We start from the raw sequence: 26,482 nt of genomic DNA on the forward strand, positions 1-26,482 counted from the left end.
CAGGTCCACCATGGTGCGGCTCCGAGCCCCAAGCCTCTGGTGGTGGTGCTGCTGCGCTCGGTAGCCCATTTAACTTACCGGGCACTCTGGCGGGGGCTCCTTGCGACGGCGGCAATATCTTGGGCACTTCTCCGGTCTCCCTCTTCAGCATGGGAGACCGGCAACGTCCTCCGCTTCTCCCGGGGCTCCCTCCAGGCCACGGGAGCCCCGCGTGGGCCGCCATACTTCTCCTGGGCTGCCGTCTTCCTTCTTCCCCCGGGCTCGGAGCCGCACCATGGTGGACCTGGGCGGCTGGCTGCCCCAGGAGACACCTCTGCGAGCCCCTGCCGCTCAACTTTAACAAAGGCAAAACCCCCCACGCCTGAACCTGGCTTGCAGTGACAGGGCGGGGCAGAGGTGCGACCCATACAGTGCCCCCCCCCTCCTCCAGCCACCATGCATCCTGCAGGTGCAGCTAAATCCGGGCCACTGCTTGGACCGGCCTTCCCTCCGCCCCGTGGGCGGCCAAGGGTGCACACACCACCCTGGCAGCAACACAGCGTGTAACCTGCAGGAGGGCAAACACCCCAGCCTCGAACCGGACACAGCCAGGCGAGACAACAACCACCGCGACTGCTGGCTGCACCCCGTGCCCAGGGTGCACTAATGGAGACTGCGCCTCTGCCAATGCCACCCTCAGCATGCCAAGGTACCCTCCTGCAGACTGCCCCATAGCCACCCTATGCCACCCTCAGCATGCCAGGGTACCCTCCTGCAGACTGCCCTATGCCACCCTATGCCACCCTCAGCATGCCAAGGTACCCGCCTGCAGACTGCACCTCTGCCAGGTTATGCCACCCTCAGCATGCCAGGGCACCCTACTGCAGACTGCCCATAGCCAGGCTATGCCACCCTCAGCATGCCAAGGGACCCTCCTTCAGACTGCCCCTAGCCAGGCTATGCCACCCTCAGCATGCTAAGGTACCCTCCTGCAGACTATACCACCCTCTGCATTCCATCCTGCCAGTCCGCACGCCCAGGGTCCTCAACCGATGCCACCCTCCCGGTCCCCCGCAGCATGCCCAGGTTACCCCGTGTGAATGTGTAATGTGTGCCCACCCTCTATATGTACCACCCATCGACGTGAACCAACAGGCCATAGAAGAACGCCACCCACACGCGGAGAGTACTGGGGAACAACGCGGATCACAAAGCGCTTAGAGACCGAAAAACCCAAGACCAGAAACGAGGCGCAACTGGAACTCCTTTCATCGACTCATTAATGGTGAAAGGCTGAGCCCGGCACTGACGCCCGCATCTTTCCACAGCTCGCGCACAAACCAATTTGCAGTTTCCCAAACCCTCCCTCGAGCCCATAATGAAATCTAGTCTCGAGACGGAAAAGACATCTGATGAGATAAAGATTAATGAACAGGAAGCAGACGGTGAGCTGTGAGCATGAGAGAGACCGCAGGGCAGTGGGGCGTTCCTGTCCCTCACTGCCCTCGGGGCTGGGAACTTGGGCAGAACTGACACCCATGGGTTAATGCACGTGCCTCGGAGCAGAGATGATAGGCGCACCCACCCAAGACTAAACTACCCTCCAAGATCTGCTGCCCTGCGGGTTTCTTTAGCGCTGCACTGACACAGCGGCTTCTCGGCGCTAACTGAAACCGACCAACACACGGGCAGGCGCAGGGAGTCACTGTGGGGGTAAAACGGACGTCACTAACAACCTCTGGCCCTAAAAGGAACAGTGAAAAGGGTTGGTTGAGTCAAGGGTACGCTGTGCTGCGGGGTAGGGGCCCTACAGCCACTAAAGGCTTCTTGGCGCTACATGAACCGTCACACAGGTTGGCCATTGTGCAGAATAACATCTGGCGCCGGGTCCGCACACAGCGCCTTCGCTCCCATTACCAGTGCTGTTCGCTTTGTTGTGATGAAAGTGCTGTGTAAATACTGTGTTTAGTGCTGTGCGCACTGAGGGGTGCATTCACGCACGCCCACGTGCATCCGGGGTGTTGCTGCGCAAGCCCTGCATCATCTCTTGCACGGGAGCGCCTCCTTTCACGTGGCGCTACAGCCCCGCCGGCGAGCGGGCAAAGAACGAATGTGCACGGCCCTCGGTAGCTCTCGAAGCACAGGAGCACGTGCTGTATAACAGAATGTTATAACGCCTAGAGCCACCGGAAGCCGTCTCTTGGCGCTGGGTTGGACACTAGTGTTGTGGTGCAGCTGGCGCCAGACACAGATCTGGTACAAGTTGGTGCATCTGGCCCCCATATAGCGCCCAGCGTCAAAGCCAGCCGCCTCTTGGCACTAAATCAGTGTGCTTGGTACCTATATAGCGCCCAGTGCTCCCGACATGCGCCTCTAGGCGCTGGCGCCGTGAAGATATGGAACTGATAAAGTATGATTGGTGCTTGTATAGCGCCCCGTGCCACCCACAGCCGCCTCTCGGCGCTGGCAACTGGCTCCGTGGAGATATGGTAGTGTGGTATAATGTTTGGTGCTTGTATAGCGCCCAGTGCTCCCGACATGCGCCTCTAGGACCTGACTCCGTGGAGATATGGAGCTGATAAGGTATGTTTGGTGCTTGTATAGCGCCTAGAGCCACCCACAGCCACCTCTCGGCGCTGGCGCCGTGGAGATAGGTACTAATAAGGTATGTTTGGTGCTTGTATAGCGCCTAGAGCCACCCACAGCCACCTCTCGGCGCCGGCGCCGTGGAGATAGGTACTAATAAGGTATGTTTGGTGCTTGTATAGCGCCTAGAGCCACCGGCAGCCGCCTCTCGGCGCTGATTGCTTGGAGTGTTGTATTTGGGCGCCGGAGTGTTGCTAACAATAGTGGTGGGCGGACACCAGGGCGGGGCCCCCGCAGGAAGCCCAACCGGAAGTAGAGGCTTGAGCTGATGCAAGAGGCCGGCGGGTTACAGCAGAGAGGGCGGCTCTACTACCAGAGGGTGATGCAACCCCAGGGGGAGGGGCCAGGGTGAAACTCACACTACCTGTACAGACGCCACCCTCCAGACTACACACCATCTGTGAAGTGATGCAGTGGTGCCAGGGCAAAGGTGCCAGCATACCCAGAGCTCCTTACAACCCCAGGCATGTGAAGTCACCACCATCGAGCACGGAGCCCTCATCATGCAAATAACCGGCCTTGGGAGAATTCTTGGATTGTAAATCAGACTGTATTTTAGCTTGGATGTACTCACTCTACCGTCTCTTTTTTAGTTTTTTGGAGGCGGACTTCATGCTGTGGATCAGTGTGCTCGGCATATTTACGCGTGCCATCCTTCTGTGAACCTGGCTGCTGTTTCCGTTAATCAGATTCGGGGGCGTTCCCGAGAACAGGCTTTCGGCTGACGTCACCAAAAGGGAAAAATTCCCGGGAACGCCCCCGAATCTGGTCCGGGATTGACGGACAGAGCCGTCTCCCAATGGCTAGCCTCCATTTATGGAGCTAGCCAATGGGAGGAGGGGGCGAGTCCCTGTTCCCCACTGCAAAACATTAGATTTTGCTAGCGTATGCGTACTTCGTACGCATTGCCGAGGCAAAACCTAAAAACGAGGAGAAATAAAAAACAAATTCTCCTTGTTGCACCACTCCTACGCCTCCCCTGGGGAGGCGTAGAAATCCCAGGTTTAGGGTTCCTCGCAAATCTGGGTATGCTTCAGATTACATGGGTGCTGAGTGGGAAGAGCCACAGCAACACCCATGGAACGCCCGTTTTATGCAGTGTTCTGTGTGAAAGGGGCATATTTTTACAAGGCTATGAAAAGCCTTGGCGTGGCCGTGGAATTATGCTGCGGCACATTTTAAGCCACTGGAGCGTCAAAAAAGTGCCGCTCCGGTGGCGTAAAAGTAGGACCTCTTAAATGAGGCCCTCAGTGTGTTGTGCTGGTCTTTTCCATCACATAAGGGGAATGTAAGGCCTAACAAATAGTGGAAATGTAGAAATGAAAAACAGACTTGCATGTTTTTTTAAAAATTCTACTGGGCAGTAGGCCTTACAGAAGAGAGCTGCGCTGTTGGAAGCTATATTCAAGAGCTGTTTAATCTCTCGTCCACCCTGAGCTGAATTCACTGCTGGTTAAGAGGTGCTAATAGCCGCATTGCCCATACGTTTGGGGCAGTAACAGTTTTTAATGACCCTCCACTCATTTTGGATCCTCTCCTGAGGCCCATAATTGTAGTTATTGCTTACAAGAATGGGCAATAACACTTAAGTGATACGCAGGAATTGTTTCCAGTCTCTACGAAAATTTGTTGAATTACATTTTGGAACACGCGCAGGGCTTAGACAAAAAGCTGCATTAAACAGTGGCTTAAATTCATCTGCTCTGGAGACTTCCCTGACTTGAGTCTGGCTATACAGGAGATTACTACTTCTGGTTGAATGTTTTGGTCAAGCACCTCAACTTGTGCATCTGAGCAATGCTGCATACATGCGTCCCTGAAGAGTGCATCAACTCTGCTTGTAGACGTCTCTTAAACTGAACGCTATATACATTTTAACAGCTGTGGCTTTACCTGGGTCATCCCCCCTCAAAGCCCCAGCTGAGCCCCTGGTCACTACAATCCTTTATTTTGTGACTTACAGGCTAACAATTTCTCAGCCATCTTCCCGTGCCTGTAGTACCGTAGCTTAGTTCAAAGTAAAGCAAGCTCCACCTTATCCGAAGCTAGCATTTTGACTCTTGGTCACTGAAGGTCAGTGCTGCGTCCTCATGGGTCCTTTTCTTTTGTGGAACTCTCCTGTGCCTTTCGTGTGTTCTCTACTTTGTATATCCTGGCTGAAGCTGGTCTGAGTTGATATCACGCTCCCACTGACTGTAGCCTTAACTTCATCCCATGGAGTCACCGCTGAGCTCTCCTGCGTCATTCTCTGCTAAGTATTGACTAGTAAATTTCTGTACTTCTTTGACTTTTTGATAATGCAATAAATCATATGTCATTCTCCATCATCTAAGGAGTTGGGTCTATGGGAGTGCTTAGAATCAGGGAAATGGGGATGTGATCTGTATGTGGGAGAGGTGTGGCGCCGCGGCCAGGGCGACTGACGCTGGAATCTGGAGACCACGGTTCGATCCCCGGCTCCGGCGGCAGGTTAGCCCAGCACCATGTGACTCTGGGCAATAGCTCGCTTAATCTCCCCGACGGCCCCCAGCGCCTAGAGACCCTTACGGGTGCTTGTGCGCTTTACAAATGTGGACTTTACTTTACTTTACTGTATGTCCTGAGTAAGAATGGGAGACTCTTGGACAACACAAGTAGGTGATCCAATCTGGCATATGTGCAACGTGCTGCTGAATAATAAGTGAAGTTATTATTGTTGTGCACACCATATGCGCTCCAGGCCCAAATTATGGAGTCATCCCCTTCCCTCCACTGACATGGAGACTGTTTGATCTGTTTTCAGAGAGAATTTATCCCTAACACCGTCCATCACCATATTGAGATCCTGCCCGCCTCCTCTGTCAAGTCCAACTCTTCCAGGTGTAAAGCATCAGGGATCATGTTTCTAAGGAATAAACTCCTTGAAATATATTTTGACTCTACTTGCCTCTGGTCCATCACTTCTCCTGTATTACTCCCTCAACCCCCTAAAAAGCTTGGAGAACAACCTCTTGAGACCCTAACAAGGAAAATATCAAATAATAAAATAACCAATGCACAAGCAGTGCTGTCTCTTATCATTTCAACCCCTTAAGGAATAGGCATTGTTGAGCTCCATAGTTTGTGGACAGTGGATGTGTGTCCCCCCTTTTCCACTTCTTTAAGATGCCGCAGAACATCCACCTTAACTGCGGCCATTAATCCCAGAGACGATGGCCTCGTTCTCGATTGCACTTGCTATTGCGATTTCCACAAACCGCAGAGCATGGCGGGTAGCACTCAGGACTGCCATCTTTTTTGTTTCCCTCCAGAGAAAAACATTGGTCGGGCCAGTCACATCCGATTGAGCTGGCAACCCTAGTACCACTTTATATTTGCTAATACTTTCAAACAAGTTGGTGACCCCAAAGTACACGGAGAATTAGTTTTTCCTGCCAGTAGCTTTTTCTAATAGCAGCTATGAGTTATTGGTTACCTTAGCTATATGGTTCCCAGCATAATTTATGTTTTCTTTTTTATTTTATGCAAGATAATTTACATTTATTAAATGGTTCATAAAAAAATTAATATTTTTAAAGGCACTGGGATATACATATTTTACATAATTAGTAGTAAAATAATTGGTTTGGTTAATAAAAAACATGACATTTCTATGAAGAGTTAAAACACACAGATTGTTTTTATATGAGAATGTAAGATGTATCGGTTATTATGTTATAATGCCTATATACTGTTGACCCAGTGTCGGTGGCTAGTTTCACATTCAATGCATTGTCTGTGTTTCGTAACATGATCACCATGAAACAGCTCAAAATCCTTGCTAAGAGTACTGTGACATATTCCTTTCATATACAAAGGGCCTCTCGCCACTTATACGCCCACATCCCATTATAAAAGCGGCAGCATAATGGATGTCAAATAGAGGAGGGACAGCCAAGCCACGCTGTTTTGTTCCAAAAACTATAAATCACTAAAATCATCTTCTCTGAAGGTAGACAAAAGTTTTGAAGTCAGTAAGCCTCCCAAGGTGCACGAAAGTACAAAGTCAGAAGTTCAAACAATGCCTCCTAAAGGTGTAAACATTTGGAACCAAAACAAAAGTCTTAACCTCAGTGGAAACTTTGTGCTGGCGATGGTGAGACTAGCGGGCGGTTCTGAGCCTTCCAGGAAGGTAATTAAATTCTTCCATTTCAAAGCATGGCTGTCCATCCATTCCTTTTCTAAATACTCCTCCACCCTTAACATGTACGATTATGTTCCGTGTTGACGCAATCTTAGTTTCAGGAGTAAATACTCCAGTTACTTGTTGGTAATCTTCACTACCCATTGTCCATTTCATCCTGATCACAGTCATTACCCCCACATCCCTTGTCCTCACTCCAGTCATTACTAATGAGGTATTACAAAGCTGATGTCCTTTGACCAAAAGAACAAATATAGTTTACACAGTCATAAAAATTCAACACCTTAAGTTTAATGCATCCAAAGAAACCAAACCAAGTTCAAGATTTCACAAGATCATAGTGCAGCATCTAGAACACCAGTACCCAGACTCAGCTGCAAGTTTGACAAAGTATTTAGGTGATAATGTTTGACAAAGGTATGCTCTGACGACCACGTTGTTGCCTTACAATTGTTTGAATTGATACCCCCTGTAACTCTGCCCAGGGTAGTCATCCCTCTCAGCACCGAAAGATCTCCAGATTGCCCTGCACTGGCAGAAGGATGGTAGATGTAATCCACCTGCACAGGTTGCCGTCTTACCCTTTCCAGACTGACCAAATATCACAAATACGTTGTCAGTCTTTGTGTAGTGTTGTGACCAGTCAACATAAATCAAAAGAGCTCTTTTAACATCCAAGATAGTCAACAACTGCTGTTCTGCTTTAGAGAGAGAAAGATGGACGAAATATCTCTTGCGTCTATGAATGGCAGAATTAACCTTTGGAGTAAAGGTAGGACCAGGTTTCAGACTGACACCACCTTCCATAAATCTAATAAAAGGAGGCTAACAACTCCCCCCCGAACTACCAATCCTGCAAGCCAAACTAATGGCCACCAATAAAAGAACTTTGAAAGATAGAAATCAGAAATCCACAGTTGTCAAACTCTCAAAAGGATGAGACTGTAAGGCTCTAAGCATAGACGGAAGATCCTATGCAGGAGATAAGGAATATGGTACATGTCGCATCACCCAAAACTCTTGATAAATTTACAAATAAGAACATTCATCAACGATCTAAGTTTAGAGAACACATGATGCCCTCTTGAAAAGGATCTCTAGCCATAAACTGGCAGTAGCCTGTACCATTGAAAGAAGTTGGAGAACTGCTGATTGTAGATGAGTGATTCTCTTCTCTGGGAGAAAGACCCTTCCCAGATCAACCTGGAAGAATTCCCCAATGAACACCACATCTTTGACAGGAGAAAGCTGGCACTTCGGAATGGTGAGCAGGTTATTTTTTGTTTGTTAGCAGAACTGGTAAATTTGATTCACTGTTATGACATTGTGTAACCAGTCCTTCAGGTAAGGAAAAACCTCAATTCCTTGCAGATGAAGATGGGCCACTTTATCTTTCATGAATATTCTTCGGGCTACCTTCAGTCCAAATGGGAGCACTTTGAACTTTCAGAGTTTGTTGACCACTGTAAACCTCACGTACTTGTAATGATGCTGGGTAATAGGAATATGCAAGTATGCATCCATTAGAACGAAGGTTATTAGGGACAGAGTCTCGGGAATTAGAGAAATAATCCTCTGCAACTTCTCCATCTTGAATTTGATGTTCTGGAAGATTGTTGAGGTTCCTTATGTCTATGACCAGAAGGAAGCCCCCAAACAACTTTGGGACTATAAAGTCAGTGGAGTAAATTCCCGCCCCGTTTTCTTTCTTGGGAACTGGAGCAAGTGCTTCCTTCATCTGAAGAGCAGATATTCCTTTTAGAAGGACTTCCATTTTGAGTAGATCTCAAGAGAGAGGAGTACCATTGGGAATCGGATTTGTTTATAATCTATCTGGCATCCCTTATTGATAACATGAGGAGCCCGACGATCCGTTGTTATTCCTTCCCATGCTGAAATGAATTCGTCCTCCAACCTTTAATAGAGAATCCTCTATCTTGGGAGCACTGATTCTTGGTACCTTTGGCCTGTTTCTGCTTCTTGTGACGTTTGAAGTTGGATGATTTCCGCAAACATTGGAAGTCTGATCCTGGGATTGTTGACTCCTAGAAGATTGGTGAAAAGAGGATTTTGATGAACACTAATCCCTTGAAGGCTGACACTGAAAGTATAAAGAATGTTTCCTTTTTAAAATAATCTGGTGGAGATTGTCCTTGATCTCAGTGCCAAATAACCAAGAAAACGTAACATTTTATTTTTAACACTGTTTCTCTTTGTGCCTCATCTGTATTCCAACTCCAGGCGTGGGTAGATGTGGCATGCAGCACTGGTCGCAAGACTCGGATTTGGGCCTCACCAATGACTTCTAGTGTGGTGGAACACAGCCTTGTGACGTGCATAAATAGCTTTTGTAATGCTTTGAGGCACTAGCTGCAGGAAAAGACTCATCTCCCCATCGAGACACCTCCTATAGACTCAGCCTGAGCTATAGAAATGTCCAGTCGCTCACTGAGCAATTTCATATAGCATGTCAGGACCTTTTTACCCATGTTGGAAGCCTTACCCATATTTTGCCCATTTCCAATTAGACACTTGGACAGATTTCAGTATCTAGAGGGGGTGGATTCCTCTCAGTTTCACAAGTGCGCACACAAAAGCACACATATTGTTCACATTAACCAGCAGTGGTCCTTCCTAGAGGTGTGCTCATGGTGCTGCTTAAGGTTAAACCCCTGTGGCACAGACTAGACTAAGAGGGGAATTAAAACATTCTGGCACTGGTGGTTTGGGGCAGAGTCTCCTGTTGTGTGGGCACTACAGAAGCGTTTGTATACATGCACACGTGTTGAATGTTGTAACGCACGCAAAGGCCCTGGACACAAAAGAAAGCAACAGCGAGAGAAGGGTGATGGGGGGGATGCAAGAATGCAGAGTGGGGTTAGTATGACTTTAAACTCATGCCAGCACTGTGATTGAAGCATCAGGGAGGGTGAGTGCGAGGGGACAAGAAAAAGTACCTCTACCACGTCAGGAGCAGCGAATGTCACATATTAAGTTGATTGAGTCTGTACTTGGTCCCTGCTCCACGGCAAGCATCGGAAATGACGTTTCAGCTGCACTGACCAATAAACATGCCTGCAAAAAAGAGTGACACAGAAGCAGACAAATGGTAAGCAATGGGAGGGCTTCAAGCCCTTTTTGACACAAGAGTGTCTTGCAAGCAGGACGCATGCACTAGTGTATGCTCTCGCCGGCTCCACCGTAAAAAGGAAGCCCCAAGATACCTTCATCATAGTGATTCTCCTGTGATGGAGGCCAGCTCACCGCCAGACCCAGAAAGGCAGGTACGTAACTGTCAAGTTTCCTAGGTTCATGGGCGAGGCGCTGCTCCTGTCCAGAGTTTTCCGTTTGAATACCTGGAGACCTGTTTTATAATGAAAATAGCCTACACGTCTCAGAATTCGAAGACAAACCCTGGACTGGTGCAGAACATCATGCGCGGTCCTGGGAAACTTGACAGGGCTGCAGGTAAAGTAGCCCCAAAACAGTCCAAACCTTGCAGGGACCTCCCACGTCCTCAGTCCAGTCACAGGAAAACAAAACAGGAGTCCCTGCCCCCTTTATGGCACTCAGGATGGATGGGTGCGGCTAGCAGTCTAGGATTCTCCTGCTATGTTCCTGTCATGAGGTGACAACACCTCATAAGTAATGACTGGGACGAGGATGAGGGATGTGGTGGTAATTATTTCAATGGAAACCTAAATGGGTAAATGAAAACAGGCTCCCCTCCCAGACATGCTCATACAACTACAGGATTGATTAAATGTCAATGGGCGGTACCACTCACTGTGAATGGCATTGCATTCAATCAATGACACACGAATATGGGCTGACCAGCATGTGACTGACAAACACTACACCCAATGGCTGAGCCGGCTGGACATATGGGGAAACAACCTTTACAACGCAACTTTTACAATGCACTACCATTACAACGAAACGTTTACAACGCAACATCCATTACATCGCATGCCATTACAACGCAACCATTACAACGCATGACACTACAACGCATACCATTACAACGCATGTCATTACAACGCATACCATTACAACGCATACCATTACCATCCAACACTTACCCTACTGTTGCACCCCCTGGAGTTAGAATAGTAATTTTTACCCCTACACTATCCAACACTTACCCTACTGTTGCACCCCCTGGAGTTAGAATAGTAATTTTTACCCCTACACTATCCAGCACTTACCATACATGCAATTTAATGTTATTCGTTGTAATGGTATGCGTTGTAAAGGTAGTATGCGTTGTAATAGAATGCGTTGTAAAGGCAGTTTTTAAAAATTCGTTGTAATGGCATGCGTTGTAATGGAATGCGTTGTAATGGATGTTGCGTTGTAAAACATGCGTTGTAAAGGTATGCGTTGTAAAAGTAAGCATTGTAACGTCATACAACCGACATATGCCACCTCTCTATATATTTACCCATAACTTTGCTGTAAATGGTGCAAGCATGCCAAACCTAAAAATATATCTCCTAATTTAAGAAGCTACACCGTTCGAGGCCATTGCCGACAAGTACACGGATTGAGTCATATGGATGGTGTTTTGCTGTACACTGATCGCTGCCAGTGTGCGGCACGCTTTACATCGTCTGAAGGAAGGATTATTTCTAAATAGACCAAGGTGCCTCAGCAGGAGGGCTGTAATTAAATCTGTTTTATAGCAGCTCAGAGATAAGTCAGTCATTTCCAATAACATGTTTTAATAAAAGTGGAAGTGACCTGCCTGGAGTGTCTCTTTCACAATGGGGCCTTTCTTCGCATGGAGGCCTCTGTGCTTCCAGCTGTACCCGCCCTCTGCAGTGGGCGGTGTGATGAGTCTTAGGTAAGGATGCATCTTTAGTTAATATTTAGGGGCTTTCAGCTTTGAGGTCCAATCCCACCCCTGGGTCTGAGAATGAATGACAGGTACTTTCTGTGCAGGGCCCCCTGCTGTGGGAATATCCCTCAGCACTGACTGTTGACTGAAGTCATGCATCAGGATAATACTGGGATTTTTTCCCCCTTCAAGCAGACAAGGATATCCTTGTAACTAAGTGGGTGGATGCTGTAGGTAAATCCGATAATCTCTACCACGCTGACACTTACTCACTGGTCTCTTCCATCATTTGTCTTACCTCACTCAAAATCCACTGCCGGAAGTAGGTTTTTCTATGCCAGGAAACCTGGGGGGAGATTTACTAAGATTTGCACCGTGTTTGCATCACAAAATTGACGTAAAACTGCGCAAAATCTTTTTTTTCCTAATTAACGTTCCAGTGCTAAACAAGTTACTTTGCACCATGGGTGGAGCATGGCCGTTCCCATGCAACCACCCAAGGTTTCTCACGCTAAACCCAATTTACTAAAAACAGTAGATTTGTTTTAGTGTGAGAAAACCGCCCTTTTCAACTAATTCCTTTTCCGACTTTGCATGTGTGCTGCACTGTGCAGCCTGTATGCAAAGTGAGGAAGACCTAGGAAAAGCCTTTTTTGCAAATGCAAAATAGCTTCATACATGTGGCCCAAAGTAACTTGAAGTAATACGTATGATAATAGCATGCTCAGTGAGGTTGTAGCTCCGATACCATTACTTGAAGCAATACATGTGATTGGGGGGTCCTATGGTGAAGTAGCTCTGATACTATTACTTGAAGCAATGCATGTGATGGCATGTCCAGTGGAGTAATAGCTCGGATGGTATTAAATGAAGCAACACGTGATAGCGTGTCTTATGGTGCAGTAGCTCTGACATTATTACATGAAGCAATACATGTGATGGCGTGCCCTTTGGAGTAGTAGCTCTGATGTTATTACATGAAGCAATACATGTGATGGCGTGCCCTATGGAATAGTAGCTGTGATGTTATTACATGAAGCACTACATGTGATGCCGTGTCTTGTGGAATAGTAGCTCTGATGTTATTTCATGAAGCAATACATATGATGGCGTGCCCTATGGAATAGTAGCTGTGATGTTATTACATGAAGCACTACATGTGATGCCGTGTCTTGTGGAATAGTAGCTCTGATGTTATTACATGAAGCACTAAATGTGATGCCGTGTCTTGTGGAATAGTAGCTCTGATGTTATTACATGAAGCAATACATGTGATGGCGTGTCCTGTGGAATAGTAGCTCTGATGTTACTACAAGAAGCAATACATGTGATGGCGTGTCCAGTGGAACAGTAGCTCTGATGTAATTACATGAAGCAATACATGTGATGGCGTGTCCTGCAGAGTAGTAGCTCTGATGTTATTACAAGAAGCAATACATGTGATGGCGTGTCCTGTGGAATAGTAGCTCTGATGTTATTACATGAAGCACTAAATGTGATGCCGTGTCTTGTGGAATAGTAGCTCTGATGTTATTACATGAAGCAATACATGTGATGGCGTGTCCTGTGGAATAGTAGCTCTGATGTTATTACATGAAGCACTAAATGTGATGCCGTGTCTTGTGGAATAGTAGCTCTGATGTTATTACATGAAGCAATACATGTGATGGCGTGTCCTGTGGAATAGTAGCTCTGATGTTACTACAAGAAGCAATACATGTGATGGCGTGTCCTGTGGAATAGTAGCTCTGATGTTATTACATGAAGCAATACATGTGATGGCGTGTCCTGTGGAATAGTAGCTCTGATGTTACTACAAGAAGCAATACATGTGATGGCGTGTCCAGTGGAACAGTAGCTCTGATGTAATTACATGAAGCAATACATGTGATGGCGTGTCCTGCAGAGTAGTAGCTCTGATGTTATTACAAGAAGCAATACATGTGATGGCGTGTCCTGTGGAATAGTAGCTCTGATGTTATTACATGAAGCACTAAATGTGATGCTGTGTCTTGTGGAATAGTAGCTCTGATGTTATTACATGAAGCAATACATGTGATGGCGTGTCCTGTGGAATAGTAGCTCTGATGTTACTACAAGAAGCAATACATGTGATGGCGTGTCCAGTGGAACAGTAGCTCTGATGTCATTACATGAAGCAATACATGTGATGGCGTGTCCAGTGGAATAGTAGCTCTGATGTTATTACATGAAGCAATACATGTGATGGCGTGTCCTGTGGAGTAGTAGCTCTGATGTTATTACAAGAAGCAATACATGTGATGGCGTGTCCTGTGGAGTAGTAGCTCTGATGTTACTACAAGAAGCAATACATGTGATGGCGTGTCCAGTGGAACAGTAGCTCTGATGTCATTACATGAAGCAATACATGTGATGGCGATTCCAGTGGAATAGTAGCTCTGATGTTATTACATGAAGCAATACATGTGATGGCGTGTCCTGCAGAGTAGTAGCTCTGATGTTATTACAAGAAGCAATACATGTGATGGCGTGTCCTGTGGAGTAGTAGCTCTGATGTTATTACATGAAGCAATACATGTGATGGCGTGTCCTGCAGAGTAGTAGCTCTGATGTTATTACAAGAAGCAATACATGTGATGGCGTGTCCTGCAGAGTAGTAGCTCTGATGTTATTACAAGAAGCAATACATGTGATGGCGTGTCCTGTGGAGTAGTAGCTCTGATGTTACTACAAGAAGCAATACATGTGATGGCGTGTCCTGCAGAGTAGTAGCTCTGATGTTACTACAAGAAGCAATACATGTGATGGCGTGTCCTGTGGAGTAGTAGCTCTGATGTTACTACAAGAAGCAATACATGTGATGGCGTGTCCTGTGGAATAGTAGCTCTGATGTTACTACAAGAAGCAATACATGTGAAGGCGTGTCCTGTGGAATAGTAGCTCTGATGTTATTACATGAAGCAATACATGTGATGGCGTGTCCTGTGGAATAGTAGCTCTGATGTTACTACAAGAAGCAATACATGTGATGGCGTGTCCAGTGGAACAGTAGCTCTGATGTAATTACATGAAGCAATACATGTGATGGCGTGTCCTGCAGAGTAGTAGCTCTGATGTTATTACAAGAAGCAATACATGTGATGGCGTGTCCTGTGGAATAGTAGCTCTGATGTTATTACATGAAGCACTAAATGTGATGCTGTGTCTTGTGGAATAGTAGCTCTGATGTTATTACATGAAGCAATACATGTGATGGCGTGTCCTGTGGAATAGTAGCTCTGATGTTACTACAAGAAGCAATACATGTGATGGCGTGTCCAGTGGAACAGTAGCTCTGATGTCATTACATGAAGCAATACATGTGATGGCGTGTCCAGTGGAATAGTAGCTCTGATGTTATTACATGAAGCAATACATGTGATGGCGTGTCCTGTGGAGTAGTAGCTCTGATGTTATTACAAGAAGCAATACATGTGATGGCGTGTCCTGTGGAGTAGTAGCTCTGATGTTACTACAAGAAGCAATACATGTGATGGCGTGTCCAGTGGAACAGTAGCTCTGATGTCATTACATGAAGCAATACATGTGATGGCGATTCCAGTGGAATAGTAGCTCTGATGTTATTACATGAAGCAATACATGTGATGGCGTGTCCTGCAGAGTAGTAGCTCTGATGTTATTACAAGAAGCAATACATGTGATGGCGTGTCCTGTGGAGTAGTAGCTCTGATGTTATTACATGAAGCAATACATGTGATGGCGTGTCCTGCAGAGTAGTAGCTCTGATGTTATTACAAGAAGCAATACATGTGATGGCGTGTCCTGCAGAGTAGTAGCTCTGATGTTATTACAAGAAGCAATACATGTGATGGCGTGTCCTGTGGAGTAGTAGCTCTGATGTTACTACAAGAAGCAATACATGTGATGGCGTGTCTGCAGAGTAGTAGCTCTGATGTTACTACAAGAAGCAATACATGTGATGGCGTGTCCTGTGGAGTAGTAGCTCTGATGTTACTACAAGAAGCAATACATGTGATGGCGTGTCCTGCAGAGTAGTAGCTCTGATGTTATTACAAGAAGCAATACATGTGATGGCGTGTCCTGCGGAGTAGTAGCTCTGATGTTACTACAAGAAGCAATACATGTGATGGCGTGTCCTGTGGAGTAGTAGCTCTGATGTTACTACAAGAAGCAATACATGTGATGGCGTGTCCTGTGGAGTAGTAGCTCTGATGTTACTACAAGAAGCAATACATGTGATGGCGTGTCCAGTGGAGTAGTAGCTCTGATGTCATTACATGAAGCAATACATGTGATGGCGTGTCCAGTGGAACAGTAGCTCTGATGTCATTACATGAAGCAATACATGTGATGGCGTGTCCTGCAGAGTAGTAGCTCTGATGTTACTACAAGAAGCAATACATGTGATGGCGTGTCCTGTGGAGTAGTAGCTCTGATGTTACTACAAGAAGCAATACATGTGATGGCGTGTCCAGTGGAGTAGTAGCTCTGATGTCATTACATGAAGCAATACATGTGATGGCGTGTCCAGTGGAACAGTAGCTCTGATGTCATTACATGAAGCAATACATGTGATGGCGTGTCCTGCAGAGTAGTAGCTCTGATGTTACTACAAGAAGCAATACATGTGATGGCGTGTCCTGTGGAGTAGTAGCTCTGATGTTATTACATGAAGCAATACATGTGATGGCGTGTCCCGTGGAATAGTAGCTCTGATGTTATTACTTGAAGCAATACATGTGATGGCGTGTCCTGCAGAGTAGTAGCTCTGATGTTACTACAAGAAGCAATACATGTGATGGCGTGTCCTGTGGAATAGTAGCTCTGATGTTATTACATGAAGCACTAAATGTGATGCTGTGTCTTGTGGAATAGTAGCTCTGATGTTATTACATGAAGCAATACATGTGATGGCGTGTCCTGTGGAATAGTAGCTCTGATGTTACTACAAGAAGCAATACATGTGATGGCGTGTCCAGTGGAACAGTAGCTCTGATGTCATTACATGAAGCAATACATGTGATGGCGTGTCCAGTGGAATAGTAGCTCTGATGTTATTACATGAAGCAATACATGTGATGGCGTGTCCTGTGGAGTAGTAGCTCTGATGTTATTACAAGAAGCAATACATGTGATGGCGTGTCCTGTGGAGTAGTAGCTCTGATGTTACTACAAGAAGCAATACATGTGATGGCGTGTCCAGTGGAACAGTAGCTCTGATGTCATTACATGAAGCAATACATGTGATGGCGATTCCAGTGGAATAGTAGCTCTGATGTTATTACATGAAGCAATACATGTGATGGCGTGTCCTGCAGAGTAGTAGCTCTGATGTTATTACAAGAAGCAATACATGTGATGGCGTGTCCTGTGGAGTAGTAGCTCTGATGTTATTACATGAAGCAATACATGTGATGGCGTGTCCTGCAGAGTAGTAGCTCTGATGTTATTACAAGAAGCAATACATGTGATGGCGTGTCCTGCAGAGTAGTAGCTCTGATGTTATTACAAGAAGCAATACATGTGATGGCGTGTCCTGTGGAGTAGTAGCTCTGATGTTACTACAAGAAGCAATACATGTGATGGCGTGTCCTGCAGAGTAGTAGCTCTGATGTTATTACAAGAAGCAATACATGTGATGGCGTGTCCTGCGGAGTAGTAGCTCTGATGTTATTACATGAAGCAATACATGTGATGGCGTGTCCTGTGGAGTAGTAGCTCTGATGTTACTACAAGAAGCAATACATGTGATGGCGTGTCCTGTGGAGTAGTAGCTCTGATGTTACTACAAGAAGCAATACATGTGATGGCGTGTCCTGCAGAGTAGTAGCTCTGATGTTATTACAAGAAGCAATACATGTGATGGCGTGTCCTGCGGAGTAGTAGCTCTGATGTTACTACAAGAAGCAATACATGTGATGGCGTGTCCTGTGGAGTAGTAGCTCTGATGTTACTACAAGAAGCAATACATGTGATGGCGTGTCCTGTGGAGTAGTAGCTCTGATGTTACTACAAGAAGCAATACATGTGATGGCGTGTCCAGTGGAGTAGTAGCTCTGATGTCATTACATGAAGCAATACATGTGATGGCGTGTCCAGTGGAACAGTAGCTCTGATGTCATTACATGAAGCAATACATGTGATGGCGTGTCCTGCAGAGTAGTAGCTCTGATGTTACTACAAGAAGCAATACATGTGATGGCGTGTCCTGTGGAGTAGTAGCTCTGATGTTACTACAAGAAGCAATACATGTGATGGCGTGTCCAGTGGAGTAGTAGCTCTGATGTCATTACATGAAGCAATACATGTGATGGCGTGTCCAGTGGAACAGTAGCTCTGATGTCATTACATGAAGCAATACATGTGATGGCGTGTCCTGCAGAGTAGTAGCTCTGATGTTACTACAAGAAGCAATACATGTGATGGCGTGTCCTGTGGAGTAGTAGCTCTGATGTTACTACAAGAAGCAATACATGTGATGGCGTGTCCTGTGGAGTAGTAGCTCTGATGTTACTACAAGAATTAATACATGTGATGGCGTGTCCAGTGGAGTAGTAGCTCTGATGTCATTACATGAAGCAATACATGTGATGGCGTGTCCAGTGGAACAGTAGCTCTGATGTCATTACATGAAGCAATACATGTGATGGCGTGTCCTGCAGAGTAGTAGCTCTGATGTTACTACAAGAAGCAATACATGTGATGGCGTGTCCTGTGGAGTAGTAGCTCTGATGTTACTACAAGAAGCAATACATGTGATGGCGTGTCCAGTGGAGTAGTAGCTCTGATGTCATTACATGAAGCAATACATGTGATGGCGTGTCCAGTGGAACAGTAGCTCTGATGTCATTACATGAAGCAATACATGTGATGGCGTGTCCTGCAGAGTAGTAGCTCTGATGTTACTACAAGAAGCAATACATGTGATGGCGTGTCCTGTGGAGTAGTAGCTCTGATGTTATTACATGAAGCAATACATGTGATGGCGTGTCCCGTGGAATAGTAGCTCTGATGTTATTACTTGAAGCAATACATGTGATGGCGTGTCCTGCAGAGTAGTAGCTCTGATGTTACTACAAGAAGCAATACATGTGATGGCGTGTCCTATGGTGCAGTAACTCTGACACTGTTACTTGAAGCAATACATGTGATGGCGTGTCCTATGGTGCAGTAACTCTGACACTGTTACTTGAAGCAATACATGTGATGGCGTGTCCCGTGGAATAGTAGCTCTGATGTTATTACATGAAGTAATGCATCTGGCGATGGGTCCTATGAAGCAGTAGTGCTGATGCTGCACTACTTATGGCATTAAATGCGATGGCCTGTCCGGTGGAGCAATAGCTCTATCGCTGTGCATTTTGCCCCACCCCCCTTTTCTCCATTTAAGACTTACTTCTAGAAATTGTTCCCTTTTCTGTATAATAAACTGCCGCAGGGAGTCTTAAAACATCACAGTGTTCTTGAATCATTTGAGAACTATTGCCCAAACGACGCAAAGGGACAACCAGAACGCATCTTTAATTGCATTTTTGTAAATCCGGTCTCTTGTGGGTTAATTTACTGGAATAGCACATCTGAAATCCACCTTTTGCATTGTCTTTATGAAAACTTTTCCCACTGAAATCCCCCGCGTATTCTCCTTGCATGTTTGCTTTTCTCTTTAAAACAATGTTTTCCTTTCTTTTTGTAAACCTAAGATCCTCTTGCCAGGAAACCTTTGGCTTGGTTTCATTTAAAAATAAAGTGCCTTTCTGTTCTCTCCCTTTGAAGCAACTCACCAACTTCCCTTGTTGCTTTGCATTGCATCAAATGTTAGAATATGTGGACCCTGGTGTGTTACATACTCATTAGGCCTCGTTTTCAAGTGCAAAACTCAGAACTACCCTCCCCAGTGTAATGGTATTTATCAGGTGTGATAATTACTCGACTCTAGTAAGCCAAACTTGTAATAAAGACCTGAGGGTCATATTATCAAGAAAGGGCGATACATTTTCGCCGCTTTTATCTGCAGGAAACTATAATGGGCTTGAAAATATGCCCTTGTGAATTTCCATAGCAGCCCAGGTTAACACCAGAACCTGAGCTGCTATGGGACACACGGACATATTATCAAGCCCATTATAGCTGCTTTAGCGGCAGTTTCCTGCCGATAAAAGCGGCGATAAAGTATCTCCCTTTCTTGATAATATGGCCATATGTCTTTTCAGGAAGATGGTTGCAAAATAACCACTTTCTCTTAACCCATTGTGCGCGGCCGCAATTCTGCGTCTGTGCGGCACATTCCGATCGCGGGTGCGGTCATGACGGCCGGGAGCCGTCATCAGCACACGAGCACTGTGTGCCATGATGGCTCCCGGCCGTCATCAGCATGGAAGGGTTTAACCCCTTGCATGCTGATGACGGCCCCCAGCCATCATGCACTACGGCACTCGTGTGCTGATGACGGCTGGGGGCCGTCATGAACCCGCCCACTTGCGATTTTGCCGCACAGGCGCAGAATCGCGGCCGCATGCAAGGGGTTAAAGATTTTCAGTAGTCCTCCTTTCATTTGATGTTGAGGAACATCAATTTATCCTTGTGATCCATGCAATGCAAATACCACCACCCCAGCTACTGTGGGCATAACATTCATCTGTAATACACTCAGTGGTTGAAGTGGGTGGGAACTCTTGGGAACGACGTTCCCTGTCTTTTTACATTTTCCACTAACTGTTCCCATACTTCTTGTTTCGTCGCCCCCAAATTTGCTGACCTCAGCCCATTGTACTCATCACAGTTCCCATTAATTTGTTTATGCACTACAACCTCTGCATACACCTAAACAACAATGAAAAGGACTAAAACTGCAGATAAAACTAAAAACAGAAGTTTGAAAAGGTGATTTAAAAAAAATAGTTAGTGCCTGCGCATCAAAACTTCAAAATCACATATTGAAAACCATGCTGCATCAAATATCAAATATATCAAATGTAAACACTGTCACAACTGCAATCTCATCTAAAAAATGTTTAGAAAATCCAAGTACCATACCCCTAAAGCAGAACAATACATACAAGCAGGGGGATAACCAGAGAAAGGGGAATTTCTAACTCACTAACTAGACCAAAGTGCCCATACGGCTGTAATGAAATCAGTTTTAGGGCCCCAGAGGAGGCCAGCTCTGAGATAAGTAATTCCTTTCCTATAACTGATATAAATGAAAGAGAAAGAGACCTGACGTAGGTGTGTTGACGTTTCCTCTTCATAGCGGGGCTTTTTTTAAGTATTGGGTTTGGAGTTTATAAGTGCTGGGTGTTGATTTCGAGGTTGCTAAGTGTTGCATGTCAGGGCTTTATAGGATGTTATTATGAGATTATGTGACTGACTGCCCTCTGAGACCAGAGCAGCTGCAGATTAATTTTATCTGAAGGGGGTTTCACATCCAGGGACAAGTCCTCTGCTGGGGCTTAGAATGAGTGAAAGGTACTTTCTGTGTATGGCGACCTTCTCGTGTGATCTCCTTTGCCACCGTCTGTTGACAAAAGTACGGCGTCAAGATAATGCTGGGTGTTTTTTCCACATCCGCCTGGTTATGGAATATCAGATTTATGCTGGGTGTTATGGAATGTTTCCATGCACTGATAGTGAGCCGGGGTAATATGAAATATGAAAGGACCTCTAATGTCTGACCCACGCCCTCTCCTTCACTCCTTACCTGGGAAGGAGGTGAAGGAGGGTTTGGGGATTTAAGATGACAAGTTGTAAGTTGGACGAAGAGCGGCGGTCAGTCAGAGGCGCAGTGCTTAATTTGTAACAAAATAAGTGCCGGGCCCTCTCCAGGAGGCCACTGCAGCTTGCACCACCCATTGCCGCTGCCAGTTCTGCCAATGACAGTACTAACACAACTACTATCACACAGCTAGAAGTTATGACAATTCAGACTATTCCAGGCCCCCGAAGCTATAAGAAAGGCTTGGATGGTAGGTATTAGTCATTTTAAAGTATATTGAAAGAACAACTGTTTCTGTGCTCTTCTCAAAATCGGGCAAACACCGCCACCATGTGTCAGACTATCATAAGTGCTGGTGTTGACAATTAAGTGCCTGTGCCAAGCACCGGAAACCACCAGCTCAAAATAAGCCCTGCAGAGGTGGGACCTTTTGAAAGGGGAGGGGAGGAAGGAGACAGGATCAGAGCAGGCGGAGCAAAAGGGGAGAGAGAGGCACTGCCATTGAAATGGTGACTCCTGCGAATAATCCATCAAGCCATACACCTAGACACATGCTATCGCTAGGTCTTCATCAGACAATCTTTCTACCTGGTTCTCTATCCCACTCAGATGACACCACAATATCTGGGATACGAAACCCTACTCCACCTTCCCTACACAATCACTGCAGCCAGTGCTTCATTTGAGCCGGCGGTTTCCGGTGCTCAGCACCGGCACTTAATCCTCAACACTGAGCTTTTCATGAGCACCAGTTAAGGACTCGTTCATTTATGAATGGGGAGATTAAGTGATTTGCCTACAATCACAGATTTTTATTCCAACGCCGAAACTCGAACCTGGTACCTGAGGTCCGAAGTGGGCAGCTCTGGTCATTACGCCACATCCCTATTTTTGTTATTAGTAGTTAGTTCCGTTTTAGGCTACGCTAACAGGAGATATGGGCTGGTGCAAGCTGTCTCCTGATGATTTTTTTTTACAAATTAACCACTGACTGCAACCCCCAAAACCCTATTACAGCATCAAAGCAGGATCACTGCTCTTGAGGAACTGGCCTGCCAAAACTAGCCAATAACCTCAATATGGGTAGATCCCCATCAGGCCTTCCACACCCTAGTCAAAACGGTCTGAAAAATGAACCATAATGCGAAATCTCCGTAACAGTGGTTAGTTTGTCTTTCTTAATTCTAGTCTCGTCTCGCATCAGTTCTGTGGGATCTGCCTGTGTAGTCCTTCTTCTATGTCAGTGGGTACTGGTACTGTTGGCCTACTGTGTCCATAGCTGTGAGGCCACACTTAGGCCTACTTGTATATCTGTAGCCTTTCTCAGGTCTTGATTTTGAAAATCTGGTCCACCCAAGTGGCATGAGCCATTCACTCAATCTCCACAGTTTTCCCCACCAGTCTGATGCTCTATACTAATGACTTCAGCCCTTCTACCACTGATTTAGGCAGTATGTGGCTACCAATAAATCTGGAAACTCTGGCCTACTACTTGGCTGAATAACCTATTTGGTTTTTTGTGGGAGCTGTGTTTGGTCCCTGCCCCAAGAGAGAGACCAACATCCCCCCGAGGGCCACGCGGTGTTTCTTCATAACTGCAACTGGAATACCTACCCAACGCAGAGTTAGAGTTAGTGGCTTAAGGCCAGCTTCAATGAAAACACCCCTCAGTTGTGTCATGAGATTTATCTTATGAGCTGATCTAGGTCAAAAGTCGCATTATTGGTTCCTCTGAGATAGATATGAGTTCATTCCATGTGATATCCTGTGATGTCATTTTCAGGCTGAAGGTCATGTAATGCTATTTCAGCTGTCATTATGCTAGTATGGTACTGAAACCTGGAAAGTACTATCTTTTTTGGGAAGACACAGGGCCCTTTTGATGGCGAGGGACACCACTACAGGAAACTAGGAAGTGGAATTCAGTTCCTTTTCACGCCACAGATTAATAGAACTGTTAATACATTTTTCAAAATTGCAAAATATGCAAATATCGTGTGAAAACTTCTTTTTGAAATGCTTTTAGTTTTAATGATGCATTGAGTCATAACCAATGAACTGATGAAGTTGCACCTGAAAAGTATGACGTAAGCCGTGTAGAATTCTAGATAATGCTATGAATAGTTATGCCACATTTTTGCATGCAACACCATTACTGTTTAATTTCTCCTGCTCATTTTCCCTCCTAATCAGTTTCTGGCTGCATAACCAGCTTGGAGGAAGCTGGCTCTCTATATACTATGAAAAAAAAAAACAAAGGGGATGATGGATGGGGCATTGACAATACAAACACTCACCCCCAGTCAACTGATCTGGGTTTAATCCATCACCGTTCTTTAGCTCACTCCGCCACCCCAATTCAGACATGGCCATATGCAAATCAGTCTCACCATGTGCCTCATGGGAACAGTTGAGCACAAACTGCCAAGCCATGTCTTCCCTGGACCGGAATCAAGCTTCCCAGGACCGGTTTCTCGCATTACAGCCGTCTTCAGCCGGGCTTGCTTGAATCCAGTGGCAAAGTGAGCAAGGGACTCACGTCTGAGCATACCCTGATAGCTAGAAACCGGTCCTTGGATGCTTGATTCCGGTCTGGGAAAGACATGGCTTGGTAGTTCGGACTGGACTGTTCCCATGAGGCACAGGGTCAGAGCTGATTTTCATATAGCCAGTGTCTAACCCAGGGTGGTGTGGAGTGCAAAAAAACGATGGATTTAGGCCCAGATCCTTGTACTGGGGTGAATGTATGACATTGTTCTACATTCTGTCCATCAACTGTGTTTTTTGCAATTCTCTATATACTATACCAACGAAAGGTATAGTGTGTACAGAGTCCAGTGGATCCCGAGAGGCTTTACAGAGGCTAAAGTAGATAATACTAATGCTCTGTTTTGTGGTATTGTGGACAAGCAGTTAGGATCATTGAAGGGCTGTGCTAAGCATTTGTTCTACACACACAGGCAAGAAATGATTACACACACTCAATCATTAAATCCGACACCAATGGTTTGTAAAAATAATACTTCTTGTATATTTATTTCTTAGAACCAAAAATACTTTATTACAGTAATATTTCCATTTGCAATATCACTATTTTTCAATGTAAAAAGTGGACACTGCATTTTTCAATCAGTACAATGTTATCGTAGGGGAGGAAACACAATCAGCAATTTGGAGGTAAGTAAAGCATTTACAATATTGAGCTTTTGGATGAAGAATCAGTACCAGGTATCAGTAGAAGTATCAGTAGAAAGTGAAGCCTGTCTCCTCATTCTTATTGACTTATCAGCGGCATTCAACACAATAAACCACCAAGCTTTACTTGAGACTCTGAAGCGGCACTCTGGCATTAATGGCACAGTACTAGAATGGTTCACTTCCTTCCTTCAGCACCATTCGCAACAGATTAAAATAAATTCCCGCCTCTCTGTACCAACACGAGTCAAACGTGGAGTCCCGCAAGGATCGATCCTCTCACCATCCTTCTTCAATCTCTTCATGGAACCCCTTGCAATTATTCTGAAACAAGAAGGGGTTCCACCTATATGCAGATGACAATCAAATATACTACAAAAACAAATCACCCAGTGACGTCCAACACCTCAATGCCGCGCTAACCAAGATCCAAACCTGGTTTAAAGCAAACACTTAAAACTGAACCTGGACAAAACAGAATTAATATTGTTCTCTCCGAAAAGTAACCACTGACCAATTCAAGACTGGCTCAAGGAGCTTGATGTCCTAAACTGCTCCCTCGTCCTATCCGACTCGGTAAAGTCACTAGGAATTACCCTGGATAAGAACTTGTCAATGAAGGACCACATCAAGAACTCTGCAAAAGGTGCGCTCTACTCTCTAAAACCCCTAAGAAAATTAAACCTTTAATTCCTCAAGATGATCTCAAGACAATAGTACAATCCTTAGTCCTTTCTAAACTGGACTATGGGAACGCTATCCTAACAAGGTCACCAAAAGCTCACCTAGCCCCACTAAGGTCTGTCCTTAACATGGCAGCTCGACTCATAACTTGTGTAAAAAGATTTGAACACATCTCACCAAACCTCAACTCACTCAACTGGCTTACCATGGAAGGTAGAGGTATTTACAAACTGGCCTGCATCATACACAAGGCCCCCAACTACCTAAACAGCAAACTAGTAAAAGCAGGAAAATCCGGAACTCTGAGAAGCAACAACTCACTTCTTCTCATTCCTCGGAAACTGAAAAGGAAAACGACCCATTGCCGGTCCTTCTCTGGTAACGTACCCAGGATGTGGAACACACTCCCTATTGACCTCAGATGCAACTCCTCCTTCTCTTGCTTCGAAAAGGACCTAAACTCCTTCTCCTTAACCAATACTTTACCGACCAAGTCAACCAACCTAGGCATCAATAACCTAATGGACTTCCCCTCACTTTGATCTACAAGGATGGTGGTTATCTGACTGTTTTAACCACCAGCGTTTTTCTCCCCTCATTGGATACATAAGTATTATGTCTTTGCTTATATCTTTCTTTATGCATCCTCATGTCCTGCGATTTTATGCAAGTTTTCTTTTCCTTTGTGTATGTAAAGCGCTCTGATACCCACGGGTCTAGCTAGCGCTATATAAAACTTTATTAAAAAATACCAGGCAAGGTTCAGGTAAGTGAGCTCCCTGCACCACCAGCGGCACTGGGGCAGCCGGGTGCAGAGTCAAACTCGGTCTCTGGTGCCAATGTTATCCAATGGAGAAAGGGGGCAATCAAAGGGGTACTACTTACAGGTAAGTAGCACGGTTTTTGAACCCAGTCTCCAGGGGTTAAGGTAAGCACAAGGGGGGGCCAGGAGGCAGCACCAAACTTAAACCCTCAGTGGCACAGAGGCGGCCGTGTGCAGAGTGGCAATTCAGCATTAGGAGCCCAATGCAAACAAATGGAGAACCTCGAACTTGAAAAAAGGCTGCAGGCTTAGGCCAGCTGGCCGCTCAAAGAAAACCTACAGCTGTACAGGTAAATTGGGACAAGCTAGAGTATCTGGACACTGTTGGTTGATCTTCCCGAAGCCCAGGAGCTCCGGTGCAGGGGTGTCCTTTGGTGTCAAAAAGCAGCTTACCGGTTGGAGGGGGACATCGTGCAGAGACTGCAGGCGTTGGTGTGG

The sequence above is a fragment of the Lissotriton helveticus genome, chromosome 7, assembly GCF_964261635.1.
Source record: "Lissotriton helveticus chromosome 7, aLisHel1.1, whole genome shotgun sequence".
NCBI classification, from domain to species: Eukaryota; Metazoa; Chordata; class Amphibia; order Caudata; family Salamandridae; genus Lissotriton; species Lissotriton helveticus.